Here is a 15,730-nt window from a genome sequence, read left to right as displayed (position 1 = left end):
CTAGTGTTTTTCCATAGATAACAATGAAAATGGCCGTCGACCTACTTCTGGCGACAAAAAACATCCCAAAATGGCCGACGTACTACTTCCGGCGACTGGAGCTACAAGAAAATGGCCCCTATAGTAATTACCTTTATCAATTCACAACCATATATAAAAACACTTCCTAAAAGGCCTCTAGCTATTCCCTGATGAAGTTACGTGATTGTGACGAACACGTGCGAGAATGCAGGGCACCGGAAGTGATGTTGGACGAGTTCGCTACTCATTTTTGATATGCCTCTTTGATACTTCACATTGTGAGTACCTGTTTTTATTACTGCTGCTGATTCCAATAAATGTTTTAAATACTACACAATCGAGCATCCCTCTTTACATCCCTCCATGCCCCAATGTGAGGCTATCTGATACAGACACACCCAGGACACTTAAAGGGGACTCTGATGCCTAAGTAAAGATACATACCAGCGGAGCCTGAGAAGTCAGGAGCCAACAGGAGATTGAAAGATACACTCCTATCAATAGGAATAGTTTAGTAAAAACAGGGTTTACTCTGTAAATACAAAATCATCAGCGCAGCTTACCAGAACTGCTGGATCTCAAAATATAGAGATCAATTGTGCTCATTCAAGTGTCAGCCAACATGGATAATCCTCTCCCCAGACTCTCCAGACTCCCCAGACTCCTCCAAACACTGCTCCTCTCCAATGTGACCGGGGTGTTAAAATGAAAGATCTCTTATGGATATGGATCATCTGTCTCTAGGTTGTCTCAGGTACATAGGATAATGGAAGGAAGAGGCTTCATGGTGTAGTACTTCAAACATATATTTATTAAAAGATATGTAGAACTTTAAAAAAACTGAGAAAATCACATTTGTAATACAGCTGTTGATCTTGCCAACAGTCTTATTTGTGGTGACGTCAAGGAATGCTGCTCCACCCAACGTGTTTCCCCATAAGAGGTATCAGCTGGGACTGGAGGCTCATCAACATAGGGACAAGGCGTTTTGCCAGTGGGGTCCCCCTTATTAGACACCTCTCATCTTAAATGCATTCGGCCTGGTATGGTTTAGGAAGGAGGGGGGCATGCTTATCCTCCCTTCTTTACTGGCCTACCAGACAGCATGCTTGGATAAGGGCCTTGTATAGAATTTTGTTTTTTAAATGGGACCAATTAGGGATAAGGGTCTGGCATGTATTTTTATGAACCCCATTAATGTTTTTAATACACAGACGACCTTCCCCCCACCAGCCCCCTTGCCCCATCCATGCCATTTTTTTTCACAATTCCTTGCCTATTATCTGACAAAATGACAGTTATTGTTTTTTAATATTTGGCTCCAATTTACTTAATTCAGGTTTGGTTTCAGCACCTGAACTTTAGTCATGTTCTACGAACCCTCCACTGCACAGGTAGCCTCTGCAATGTGTGTCTCCACTGCAGGTTGCTAACATCTACTCTTGACTATGAAGCGGTTAAATCTTACATTTCCTCAGTAATCATGGACTGAGTAGAGGTTGACAAGAAATAGTACATTCCACACATTCCATGTCAGTGCCAGAAGGTTCCTAATGTCTTCCTCCACTGGGATGCTGAAAATTCTTGGAGATCAAAGTCTACCCTGACACCTATGTAATTAGTATCTTGCCTTGTATTTCACTTACAAGACCTTTATGCCTAGAGAGCATGTCTTTATTTAAAAATAAAAATAAACTATTAAAGCAAATCTGTCATATATAAAATGAGATCACAGAACCAAGTACAAATCACATATACTTTCTAAATTCATGCGGGCATTGCCAAATAATCAGCAATATTGGATATGTCTAAACCCACAAACAAAAATGTAATATATTTGAGCATAGATATCAGTCCTTAGATGTGGCAGCAGAATTTATTTTATTTATTTTCTCCCCTTTAGTTTCACCTGGTAATCCAAGCCAGTAACATACTTCCTGTGTTAGTGTGACAACACTTATTCAAAGTACTGTATTTACAGATAAAGAATGGTGTCATCGTAGGGAGAACTCCTCCCCCTGTTCTTATGGCCAGGGATTTTTTTCAGGTGGAACTCAGTTCCACCACCTCTGGCTCAGACCCTAGGGGGGGCCTGCTCAACACAATCACTTGTAAACACAGAAGTCCAGTTTCTTTGTTTACAAGTGACAGCTCTGCACTCTGTGTATAACCCCCCTGAACTCTGCACTCTGTATGTAATGCAATCCTGGTATTTAATGCCCCTTTAAGACCCTCCTACTGTTTGTGAAATCAGACCACACCCACTATTTGATGTGATTTGGAGGGTGTGTGTGGGGGAGGGGTTTTAGGGGGGTCGTGGTTTAGTTCCAGCATGTTAGGTTTGAGAAAAAAAGCCCTGCTTATAGCCATTAAACAGGAAGGATGGTGTTATGTAGATCACAGAGATATGGTAAGTTGTAAGAATGCTAATTTTTAACAGTGCAGTACAGGCAGACAGCTCAGCAAGTTATCTGCTCTATTAATTTTTAGTAGAAAAAAAACAGTATTTTTTGCACTTTCTAAAAAGAAAATTGTTGGTATATTTAACAGAATAAAAGGTATACAATAATACAAATCAATTGTTAGATTTTTTAACCACTTCCTGCCTGGCCTATTGCAGAATGCCGGGCGGTGGTTCTGGTTTCTTGACTGGACATCGCTGCGATCGTTGTTACGGTATGTCAGTCTGACACTCCGCTACATTGATCTTGGTAAAGAGCCTCTTACGAAGCAAATTAGCTATTGAACATAACAGAACACATCTTGTGTTTTTGCCAGAGTTGTCAGTTTCTCAGTTCATCCGAGGATGTCACAGGGCGCCATGATGTGAGGACGATCTCTGTCCATCTGCCGCCAATGGGTGGGTGAGCATGAATCTACTTCTGGCACTTGCACCGAGTGTGGTCCATGCCATCGCCGCCCTCCAGTGTATTTGGCATTCAGCATCACAGGGAATCACCCTGAGTCTTGGTTATAGACGATTGAATGTTATTGATTCATTATAAGGGATAAGTCGAACACCCACCGGTTCGGTTCGCAGCAGAACATGTAAACAGGCAACAAATGTGTGCGCACACCGTTAAAGTCTGTTGGACACGAATGTGAAAAATTAAAAGTGTTAATTTTTAACGCTTACATGCAAGTGATTGCCACAGCGGACATGTATCAATTCTCTAAAAAAATTGCCCCAGAGGACATGTATCAATTCTCAAAAAAAATTACACGCCCGTTTTTTCAGTAGCAGTGATTTTATTAATGCTTAAAGTGAAACAATAAAATTAAATATTACTTTAAATATTGTTCTGTGGGTGTCTCTTTAGTCTGCCTGCAAAGTAGCGCATCTTTCCAATGTTCATAACAGTACCACAGCAAAATGACATTTCTAAAAAAAAAAAAAAAATATTTAAAACTGCCCGTGGCTGTAATGTATTGTCGGATCATGGCAATATACATAAAAATCATTCAGAAAAATCAGTGTGGGTTCCCCCCAGTCCATATCAGGCCCTTTGGGTCTGGTATGAATATTAAGGGGAACCCCAAGCCAAAATGTAAAAATAAATGGTGTGGGGTCCCCCCCAAAAGCCATACCAGACCCTTATCCAAGCCCGCAGCCTGGCAGGCAGCAGGAAAAGGGGGACGAAAGAGCACCCCCCTCCTGAACCGTACCAGGCCACATGCACTCAACATGGGGAGGGTGCTTTGGGGTCCCCCCCAAAACACCTTATCAGAATAACAAGGGGGTCCCCAGATCCTGACCCCCCTATGTGAATGGGGACCCCAAAGCACCCTCCCCATGATGAGGGCATGTGGCCTGGTACGGTTCAGGAGGGTGGGCGCTCATTCACCCCCCCTTTTCCTGCTTCCTGCCAGGTTGCATGCTTGGGTATGAAGGGCCTGGTATGAATTTTACACTATGTAAGGCCACTATGTACGCAGCCTTACATAGTGCGGGGCATAGACTTAGCCCCCTGAGTCATGATTGGCCAAAGGCACCCTTCCTTTTGACCAATCATGGCTCTCACAGCGCGCTGTGATTGGCCAAAGCATGCAGGTCTGGTGCATGCTTTGGTCAATCAGCAGCTGTCAATGTAATGTGATCTCGCAGTGCATGGATGATCTCGCAGTGAATTATGGGGCATTCCGTGGGTGCTCAAATTTCCCGTGAACGCCCCATAATGTTCTAAATTCGGCGAGCAGGCAAACACCCAATGTTCGAGTCGAACTTACATTCGACTTGAATATCGGGCTTCCCTATTAATTAGAAATAGAGTGGTTGGGAAAATACTGCATTATGGCCACTACTAAGGCCGCGTACAGACGAGCATACATGTACGATGAAACCGGTCCGCCGGACCGTTTTCACCGTACATGTCTGCCCGGGGATTTCTGTATGGTGGCTGTACTCACCATCATACAGAAATCCGCGCGTAAACAATACGCGGGGTGTGTCCGCGCCGTCGCCGCAACGATGACGCGGCGACGTGGGCGGCATGCGTCAAAGTCATTCGATGCATGCGAAGGATGGCGGGCGCTCGGACATGTACGGTAGGTCTGTACAGACGACTGAACATGTCCGAGCGGGCAGGATTTCAGCGAGCTGTTTTAAAACAAGTCCAGAAATATTTGCCCGCTGGAAAAAGGGCCGGCGGGCAAATGTATGCTGGAATCCTGTCCGCTCGGGCCTACACACGACCGAACATGTCTGCTGAAACTGGTCCGCGGACAAGTTTCAGCAGACATGTTCGGTCGTGTGTACGGCCCATAACACTAATAAGTATTTATTTCCTATGATCATTAGCTCCATCTACTGATCATATTGAGCTAATTTCCTGATTCACTCTATTCTGTATAAATGGATAACATTCATCCTGGAAGAAAATAGCATTTCATTTTTGCCCCCATTCAAACAAAATGAATGTACATGCAGTTGCACTGAACGAATAGCTCTGCAGATCTTTGCATAAATATTAGTTTGACGTTATGGACATTTTTGGGAGCTGCAATATTTTGTTATAGAGAGCCACAAAGCCCATGCTTAGAACAACTGCAATGGAAATTACATCAGCACTGCATAAATAGATGACAGGCATTCAAGACAACTTCTTGTCTCATCTTATACCATTCTATTCTACAAGAGAAAAAGAGAAATAATGTCAGCATAGCAGAAACCCTTCCTAGCAAAATAGTCCAATGTTTAGTAGCTGAGTATATTATGGGGCTACATAGTAAGCTGCAGCGGCTGAAATGGAGGGCACAGTATCTTCATTCAATGCACTCAGGCTACATGAATTTTCCACCGGAGAGAAGGATTGGTGACTCATCCCTTTGTTTTAGCAACAGCCGCAGCACAAAGAACAGATAAAATATGCAGCAAGACAGGCAGGATAAAGACGCATGAATCACACTGAATTCTACAAACAAAAGAGGGCCTGCTTTTATCGGAAGAAATGTTCTGGAAATCATGCGTGGATATGTGAAATGGAACGACTGCGGTTTGCTAAGAAAATATTCTTCCAATAATCTGAAAGAAGTTTTTTATTATTGGTACCACTGGTTTCTACAATACTCTGGAATGATTCTTGTTGCACAAATATAATGTTCAGTTAACATTTCGAAAATTTCTGCTTTGGTTAGAAAACTATTGTTATTATTATTATTATTATTATTATTATTATTATTATTATTACATGCCCATTGCAGAACCAGAACGGTTGAGGATGTAACAAACAATGCAAAAGAAATGTCTTAGTAGGCAGTATATGCAGTAGTGTGAAGGGAATGACAGAGGGGGGTATATACAGAAGAGGAGTGCAAGGGGTGTGGCAGAGGGAGGTATATACAAGAGAGGAGTGCAAGGGGTGTGACTGAGGGAGGTATATACAGGAGAGGAGTGCAAGGGGTGTGACTGAGGGAGGTATATACAAGAGAGGAGTGCAAGGGGTGTGACAGAGGGAGGTATATACATGAGAGGAGTGCACTGGGTGTGACAGAGGGAGGTATATACAGGAGAGGAGTGCACTGGGTGTGACAGAGGGAGGTATATACAGGAGAGGAGTGCAAGGGGTGTGACAGAGGGAGGTATATATAGCAGGGGAGTGCACTGGGTGTGACAGAGGGAAGTATATACAGGAGAGGAGTGCAATGGGTGTAACAGAGGGAAGTATACACAAGAGAGGAGTGCAAGGGGTGTGACAGAGGGAGGTATATACGGGAGAGGAGTGCAAGGGGTGGGACAGAGGGAGGTATATACAGGAAAGGAGTGTAAGGGGTGTGACAGAGGGAGGTATATACAGGAGAGGAGTGCACTGGGTGTGACAGAGGGAGGTATATATAGCAGGGGAGTGCACTGGATGTGACAGAGGGAAGTATATACAGAAAAGGAGTGCACTGGGTGTGACAGAGGGAAGTATATACAGGAGAGGAGTACAAGGGGTGTGACAGAGGGAAGTATATACAGGAGAGGAGTGCAAGGGGTGTGACAGAGGGAAGTATATACAGGAGAGGAGTACAAGGGGTGTGACTGAGGGAGGTATATACAGGAGAGGAGTGCAAGGGGTGTGACAGAGGGAGGTATATACATGAAAAGAAGTGCACTGGGTGTGACAGAGGAGGTATATACAGGAGAGGAGTGCACTGGGTGTGACAGAGGGAGGTATATACAGGAGAGGAGTGCAAGGGGTGTGACAGAGGGAGGTATATATAGCAGGAGAGTGCACTGGGTGTGACAGAGGGAGGTATATACAGGAGAGGAGTGCACTGGGTGTGACAGAGGGAGGTATATACAGGAGAGGAGTGCAAGGGGTGTGACTGAGGGAGGTATATACAGGAGAGGAGTACAAGGGGTGTGACAGAGGGAGGTATATACAGGAGAGGAGTGCAAGGGGTGTGACAGAGGGAAGTATATACAGGAGAGGAGTACAAGGGGTGTGACTGAGGGAGGTATATACAGGAGAGGAGTGCAAGGGGTGTGACAGAGGGAGGTATATACATGAAAAGAAGTGCACTGGGTGTGACAGAGGAGGTATATACAGGAGAGGAGTGCACTGGGTGTGACAGAGGGAAGTATATACAGGAGAGGAGTGCAAGGGGTGTGACAGAGGGAAGTATATACAGGAGAGGAGTACAAGGGGTGTGACTGAGGGAGGTATATACAGGAGAGGAGTACAAGGGGTGTGACAGAGGGAGGTATATACAGGAGAGGAGTGCAAGGGGTGTGACAGAGGGAAGTATATACAGGAGAGGAGTACAAGGGGTGTGACTGAGGGAGGTATATACAGGAGAGGAGTGCAAGGGGTGTGACAGAGGGAGGTATATACATGAAAAGAAGTGCACTGGGTGTGACAGAGGAGGTATATACAGGAGAGGAGTGCACTGGGTGTGACAGAGGGAGGTATATACAGGAGAGGAGTGCAAGGGGTGTGACAGAGGGAGGTATATATAGCAGGAGAGTGCACTGGGTGTGACAGAGGGAGGTATATACAGGAGAGGAGTGCTCTGGGTGTGACAGAGGGAGGTATATACAGGAGAGGAGTGCAAGGGGTGTGACAGAGGGAGGTATATATAGCAGGGGAGTGCACTGGGTGTGACAGAGGGAAGTATATACAGGAGAGGAGTGCAAGGGGTGTAACAGAGGGAAGTATACACAAGAGAGGAGTGCAAGGGGTGTGACAGAGGGAGGTATATACAGGAGATGAGTGCAAGGGGTGTGACAGAGGGAGGTATATACAGGAAAGGAGTGTAAGGGGTGTGACAGAGGGAGGTATATACAGGAGAGGAGTGCACTGGGTGTGACAGAGGGAGGTATATATAGCAGGGGAGTGCACTGGATGTGACAGAGGGAAGTATATACAGAAAAGGAGTGCACTGGGTGTGACAGAGGGAAGTATATACAGGAGAGGAGTACAAGGGGTGTGACAGAGGGAAGTATATACAAGAGAGGAGTGCAAGGGGTGTGCCAGAGGGAAGTATATACAGGAGAGGAGTGCAAGGGGTGTGCCAGAGGGAAGTATATACAGGAGAGGCGTGCAAGGGGTGTGACAGAGGGAGGTATATACAGGAGAGGAGTGCAAGGGGTGTGCCAGAGGGAAGTATATACAGGAGAGGCGTGCAAGGGGTGTGACAGAGGGAGGTATATACAGGAGAGGAGTGCAAGGGGTGTGACAGAGGGAGGTATATATAGCAGGGGAGTGCACTGGGTGTGACAGAGGGAAGTATATACAGGAGAGGAGTGCAAGGGGTGTAACAGAGGGAAGTATACACAAGAGAGGAGTGCAAGGGGTGTGACAGAGGGAGGTATATACAGGAGAGGAGTGCAAGGGGTGTGACAGAGGGAGGTATATACAGGAAAGGAGTGTAAGGGGTGTGACATAGGGAGGTATATACAGGAGAGGAGTGCACTGGGTGTGACAGAGGGAGGTATATATAGCATGGGAGTGCACTGGATGTGACAGAGGGAAGTATATACAGAAAAGGAGTGCACTGGGTGTGACAGAGGGAAGTATATACAGGAGAGGAGTACAAGGGGTGTGACAGAGGGAAGTATATACAGGAGAGGAGTGCAAGGGGTGTGCCAGAGGGAGGTATATACAGGAGAGGCGTGCAAGGGGTGTGACAGAGGGAGGTATATACAGGAGAGGAGTGCAAGGGGTGTGACAGAGGGAGATATACCTGTATATAGGAGAGGAGTGCAAGGGGTGTGACAAAGGGAGGTATATACAGGAGAGGAGTGCAAGGGGTGTGACAGAGGGAGATATATACAGGAGAGGAGTGCAAGGGGTGTGACAGAGGGAGGTATATACAAGAGAGGAGTGCAAGGGTTGTGACAAAGGGAAGTATATACAGGAGAGGAGTGCAAGGGGTGTGACAGAGGGAGGTATATACAGGAGAGGAGTGCAAGGGGTGTGACAGAGGGAGGTATATATAGGAGAGGAGCACAAGGGGTGTGACAGAGGGAAGTATATACAGGAGAAAAGTGCAAGGGGTGTGACAGAGGGAGATATATACAGGAGAGGAGTGCACTAGGTGTGACAAAGGGAAGTATATACAGGAGAGTAGGGATGAGCTTCGTGTTCGACTCGAATATCGTATGTTTGATCGAAATACGAACAAAACGGGTCGTTCGCGCCAAATTCGAGTGACGCGCCACGGCCCATAATTTACTGTGGCATTGCGCACTGATGATTGGCCAAGCATGCACTATGACCCGTATGCTTGGCCAATCACAGCGCCGTCAGTACAGAGAGCCGTAATTGGCCAAAGCCAGGGTGGCTTTGGCCAATTATGGCTCAGGGGGTTTAGTACACGCCCCACACTATAAAAGGCCGCCTGCAGGTCGGCCTTGTGTAGTGTGTTCCGGTGCTGGTTATAGATCAGTCAGAAAGCGTGTCATTTTTTCTAGGTAGATAGAGCAGGCAGGCAGGTTAGTCAGTTAATGTTACAGTGTGTAGAGGATATATATACATTATTATTATTATTATTATTATACAGGATTTATATAGCGCCAACAGTTTGCGCAGAGCTTTACATCAGGGAAGACAGTACAGTCACAATACAATTCAATACAGGAGGGATCAGATCCCAGGTGTTATAAATATATTTATACACTGTATAGCTTAGCTAGATCAGTTCTTCCTAATTTACTGGCAGGTAGTTGATTGTGCTAGCTGCAGTATTCTCACGTGGTGTATTGCCTGTGTCCTCTGCAGTGTGCACCATAAAGCTACACAGGCATGCTATAGACACCCAGCAGATACAATATTTAAAGGAATTTTTCATTTTTTTTTTTGTAATTTAACCACTTGCCGCCCGCCAATGACAAATTGACGTCGGCAAAGTGGTTGTAGAATCCTGACTGGACGTCATATGATGTCCTCAGGATTCTGAGCCGCTGCGCGCCCCCAGGGGCGCGCATCGCGGCGATCGTTGTTGCGGGGTGTCAGTCTGACACCCCGCAACACCGATCTCTGTAAAGAGTCTCTCACGGAGACTCTTTACCACGTGATCAGCCGTGTCCAACCACGGCTGATCACGGTGTAAACAGGAAGAGCCGTCGATGGCTCTTCCACACTCGCGTCTGACAGACGCGAGTAGAGGAGAGCCGATCGGCGGCTCTCCTGACAGGGGGGGTTCGCGCTGATTGTTTATCAGCGCAGCCCCCCCTCGGATCGCCACATGGACCACCAGGGATGCCCACCAGGGAAGGGCAAAACAAAAAAAAACTGAAAAAAAAAAAGTCCAAATAAAAAAAAAAAAAAGTCTGAAAAAAAAAAAAAAAAGGTCTGGGAAAAAAAAAAAAAAGATGCAAAAAAAAATGATGCCAATCAGTGCCCACAAATGGGCACTGACTGGCAACAAGTAAATCAGTGCCGCCCAACAGTGTCCATCAGTGCCGCCCCACAGTGTCCATCAGTGCCACCCCACAGTGCCCATCTGTGCCACCCCACAGTGCCCATCTGTGCCACCCCACAGTGCCCATCTGTGCCACCCCACAGTGCCCATCTGTGCCGCCTATGAGTGCCCATCAGTGCCGCCCATGAGTGCCCATCAGTGCCGCCCATGAGTGCCCATCAGTGCCGCCCATCAGTGCCGCCCATGAGTGCCCATCATTGCCGCCTATGTGTGCCCATGAGTGCCGCCTATGTGTGCCCATCAGTGCCGCATACCAGCGCCGCCAATCAGTGCCACCTCATCTGTGCCCGTCAGTACTACCTCGTCGATGTCCATCAGTGCCATTTAATCTGTGCCCATCAGTGCCACCATATCAGTGCCCGTAATTGAAAGAGAAAACTTACTTATTTACAAAAAAATTACAGAAAAAAATAAAAACGTAATTTTTTTCAAAATTTTCGGTCTTTTTTTAGTTGTTGCGCAAAAAAAAAAATCGCAGAGGTGATCAAATACCACCAAAAGAAAGCTCGATTTGTGGGTAAAAAAGGACGCCAATTTTGTTTGGGTACAGTGTAGCATGACCGCGCAATAGCCATTCAAAGTGCGACAGTGCTGAAAGCTGAAAATTGGCTTGGGCGGGAAGGTACGTAAGTGCCCTGTATGGAAGTGGTTAAGCATCATGATGCTTAAATAAAAAAAAATAAAAAAAATTCATTTAAATATTGTACCTGCTGGGTGTCTATAGTATGCCTGTGAAAACGTCTTTGAGAACCCGGGTCTTGCCCCAGGGAACATGTATCAATGGATTTTTTTTTTTTTTAAATGGTCGTTTTTTCTGGAGCAGTGTTTTTAAAACTTTTTTTCATTGATACATGTTCCCTGGGGCAAGACCCGGGTTCTCAAAGACGTTTTCTGACAATAACTTGCATATGGGGCTTTAAAATGAGCACTTTTGAATTTGAACGTTCGAGTCCCATTGACGTCAATGGGGTTCTAAATGTTCGCGCGAACGTTCGATCCGTTCGAAGGTTCTGGTGCGAACCGGACGGGGGGGTGTTCGGCTCATCCCTACAGGAGAGGAGTGCAAGTGGTGTGACAGTGGGCTGTGGGCGTAGGAGAGGAATGGAAAGGGTGTGAAAGCAAACAGTGTGTGCAGGAGAAGAGTGCAAAGGGTGTGATAGAGGGCAGTGGGTGCGGGAGAGGAGTACAATGGGTGTGACAGAGGGCTGTATGTGCAGGAGAGGAGTGCAAGGTGTGTGAAAGCAGCCATTATTTGTAGGAGAGGAGTGCAAGGTGTGTGAAAGCAGGCATTATTTGTAGAAGAGGAGTGCAAGCAAAAAGTATGTGCAGTAGAGGAGTGGCAGGGGGCAGTATGTACAGGAGAAAAAGGAATGGGTTGTAACAGTGAGCAGTATGTGAAAGTAGTACTAGGGGTGTGACAGCAGACAGTATGAGCAGAAGGGGCGTGCGAGGGGTGTGATAGCAGCCAGTATGTGCATGGAGAGCAGTGCAAGGGCATGACAGCAGGCAGAATTGGCAGGGGAGGAGTGCAAGAGGTGTAACAGCTGGCAAAATATGCAGTATAGAAGTGCAAAGGGTATGGCAGAGGGCAGTATGTCCAGGAAAGGAGTGCAAGGGGTATGAAAGCAGGCATTATGTGCAGGAGAGGAGTGCAAGGATTGTGTGAGCAGGCAGTTTGTGAAGAAGAGGAGTGTGTGACGATGGGATTTCAGTATGTGAAGGAGAGAATTGCATAAGTTGTGACAGCTGGCACAATATACAGTAGAGACGTGCACGGGGTGTGACAGCAGTATGTAAAGTAAATAACAGAGGGCAGTATGTGTAGGAGAGGAGTGCAAAGTTTATGACGGAGGGCATTATGTGCAGGTTTTGGGTGGGTGGGTGGGTGCAGGACAGGTGTACAACCCCATATAAGTTGCTGGCTAGAGAGCATTCTCTCGCTTGTCCAGTCCAGGATCAAGCAAGACATGCAAGCAGGTGATTGCTTTACCTCCCTGCTGTGTCCTCCAAAAGTGTTTCTGCCATTGGTGAGATTTTTTGCCAGTGGCAGGACTATTGACCTAAAATTGAGGTACTTTCCTTAGATGAATAAAGGACAGCAGACTTAAATGTCACTACAGTAGTGTATGACTGTAAACAATAATGTTTTTAATACAGAATAAATAAAATAAAATAAAAGACCAACAGTAATAATCCTAATAAAATAATGACTTGACATTAAGGAATTACTAAATACAGTACCTTTATGGCTCGTTCACATACTGTAGGATGATTGGCTTTGTGCCCCATGCAGGTCCGCCTTTTACTTGCATGGATAGGTACTGCGTGTATCCCTGTGCCAGCATTCCATTTTAGTCTTTAGTAGCTGCTGTGTCCCTATATGACATGCGGGTGCAGGTCCCGGGAACTTACCCTGTGTGCATGGCAACATGGCAACCACCAAAGCTTGAATGTTCACAGCAGGTAGAGACTGAGCTGGGGGGCATAAAGGGGGCATTACCCCCCTGGGCGAGTTCCTATGCAATAACTGAGCTCTCTGCCTAAGGTTCTTAGCAGTTGACCAGTAAAATGAGATATGAGGGGTTAAATATCACTTTAAAGGGGTTGCAAGGCTTCATTACTTTTAAAAATAACAAACATGTTATACTTACCTCCACTGTGCAGTTCGTTTTGCAAAGAGTGTGCCCCCGATCCACGTCTTCTGGGGTCCCTCGGCAGCTGTCTCGGCTCCTCCCTGCAATAGCTAACCCCCTTCATGGCAAGCTCTCTCCCAAGGGGGTTAGCTTGCTGGCGGGCTCCCGTGATACAGCCGGCAGCTATAGCTGCTGACTATATCACTCGCCCCTGCCCCCCGGCGCGCCGTGTCATTGGATGTGATTGACAGCAGCGCGAGCCAACGGCTGCGCTGCTATCAATCTATCCAATCTAGCCAATCAACAGCAAGACTCCGTTTAGAAGAAGACATTGGGGGACGTGCACAAAACTGGGGGGCTGGGGAGGCCGTCATTGCCAGGTGTATAGGATGCATAGGATGCATTAAGGTGGAAAAACATGAACCTTTTCAAACCCTTTAAGCTTATTCATCCAATGAATGATATTTCCTTGGTGAAAAAAGGGAGGTCTGTCTATACAGGTTACTAAACAATTGATTTTATGTTTCGCTGCACTTTGTCATTTTTTTGTCAATACATTTTATTTGTGGTTGCTGCAGTTCTGAAAGTGGAAAGCTGTACTAATGATCTGCTTTGGAAGTAAATCTGAAATGTAGAAGAAATGTCAAAAAAGAGACTGAATGGTAAATTATCTGTAAAATAAATGAAAAGAATGCATGAAAAGGCATTTGTTGTATTCTGTATACAAAAAAAAAAAAAAAGAAGATTTCTCATTATTTTCAAAATGAAGAATGAAACATTGCCTAGAGCTTTTTTATAAGCAGTCAAATAACCTAAACTTGATATTACCCGATTTCCGAAGAAAAACACAGAGAGATGCTTATTTCTACAGTGTGCATAGCTCTCAAAGCATAATGTTTTCTATTCAGATATTACAATTTCACATAATTACATGTCTACATTCATTTCCGGTATTACAAAAACAACACGTTTGTCACATTTACTACAAGGGAGGTATAAAACCCTCTTTTCATGAGATTCAGAAATGTTCTTTCACAATGTAATATATTAAAATATGTCAAATCCCATATGGATGAAGAAGTCTGTGCTTGTTATCCATCTGTTAATAAAAATGAACATATTGAGGAATTTAGCATTGATAAAAATATATATATTTAAAGATACAACAAATAAAATAAAATGTTGATGTGACCTTTCCTCTAGTAGCTAGAAAACATTTTCTCTTTGTTATTGATCACTACAGTATGCTATGCTGTAATACAAAATAATTTGGATACAGGCTTTTAAACTCTCCACTGACCAATCAAATTACAGCTATCATTTCTTCAGGTGCAGTTTGAAAAGTGAAAAATTAAAGGCGGAAGTTTTTTTTTTCCTAAGGCGTTCTATACCTTAAAGGAGTTGTAAAGGAAAACATTTTTTTGCTGAAAATTAATGTTTGCATGGTAGACAGACAGAATAGTGTAATGATTCTGTTAAAAAAACAAGTAAATACCTATTAAATTCCTTCATCTATATCACCTTTGGAGTTCTAGTTTCTGTTCTCTCATTCACTTCCTGGTTTGCATCGCTCGTTCATGTAAGAACTACATTTCCCAGTATGAATTGTGGCATGCCCAGTAATTCACACCTCCTTGAAGTCTCTAACACGCAGAGCGTCCTGCCGCACAAATGTAGTTCCCAGGAGGGGCGAGCACTTCACTGACCACCGCAGTAAAGCCTCCCTTCACGGTGGTGAGTAACAATCAGACAAGCAGGAAGTGAACAGAACAGAGAAGAAATAGAGCAACTTCTGAGCAAAAACGAACAATGAGGAAGTGAAAAGAGGAATGTCTGCAGGTAAAGGATGCTTATTATGAAAACATTTTTTTCCTTTACAACCCCTTTAAGATAAAAAAAAAACGTATATGTGCAGGAGCCCCCCTCAGCCTTCCTAATACTTACCTGAGCCCCATCACAATCCAGTGATGTGCACAAGAGTCTCTGCTATCCAGGACTCACTCTCCTCATTGGCTGAGACAGCAGCAAGTGCCATTGGCTCCCACTGATGTCAAAGTCAGTGAGCCAACCAGGAGAGGTAGGGGGGGCCATGATTAAGCACTGATTTTTAGTGTGAAACGCGTAGGATGTTATTCCCGTTCTCTGCTTGTTTTTGGAGTTCATCTTTTCCATTTTTATATTAAAGACAACCTTATGTTTTTTTGGAGTGCGACTGTCCATCCTTTTTTCTTCTACCAGGAGAGGCAGAGCCGAGCCATGATTCTGTTTCTGAATGGATACATGGAGCAGCGTCTCGGATGCCCCCATAGCAAGCTGACTGCTGTGGGGGAACATGGCAGGAGGGAGGGGCCAGGAACACCGGCAAGGGACCTGAGAAGAGGAGGATCTGAGCTGCTTTTGCAAAATCACTGTACAGAGGAGGTAAGGATAACATGTTTGTTATTTTTAACCAAATAAACAAGATTGAGGCCCATCCAAACTCCCATAATGACCTTCAGTAAATTCATGGCAAGGATGAGGCTGCATTCATGGCAATGGCGAGGCTGCATTCATGTCAATGGTGAGACTGCATTCATGGCAATGGTGAAGCTGCATTCATGGCAATGGCGAGGCAGATGGGCACTGATTAGGCTGCATTGATGGGCACTGACCCTTATTTTGCTTCACAG

This window comes from Rana temporaria, chromosome 4, assembly GCF_905171775.1.
Source record: "Rana temporaria chromosome 4, aRanTem1.1, whole genome shotgun sequence".
Lineage (NCBI taxonomy): Eukaryota > Metazoa > Chordata > Amphibia > Anura > Ranidae > Rana > Rana temporaria.
The sequence above is the reverse complement of the archived record's forward strand: the minus strand, read 5'-3'. Positions refer to the sequence as shown.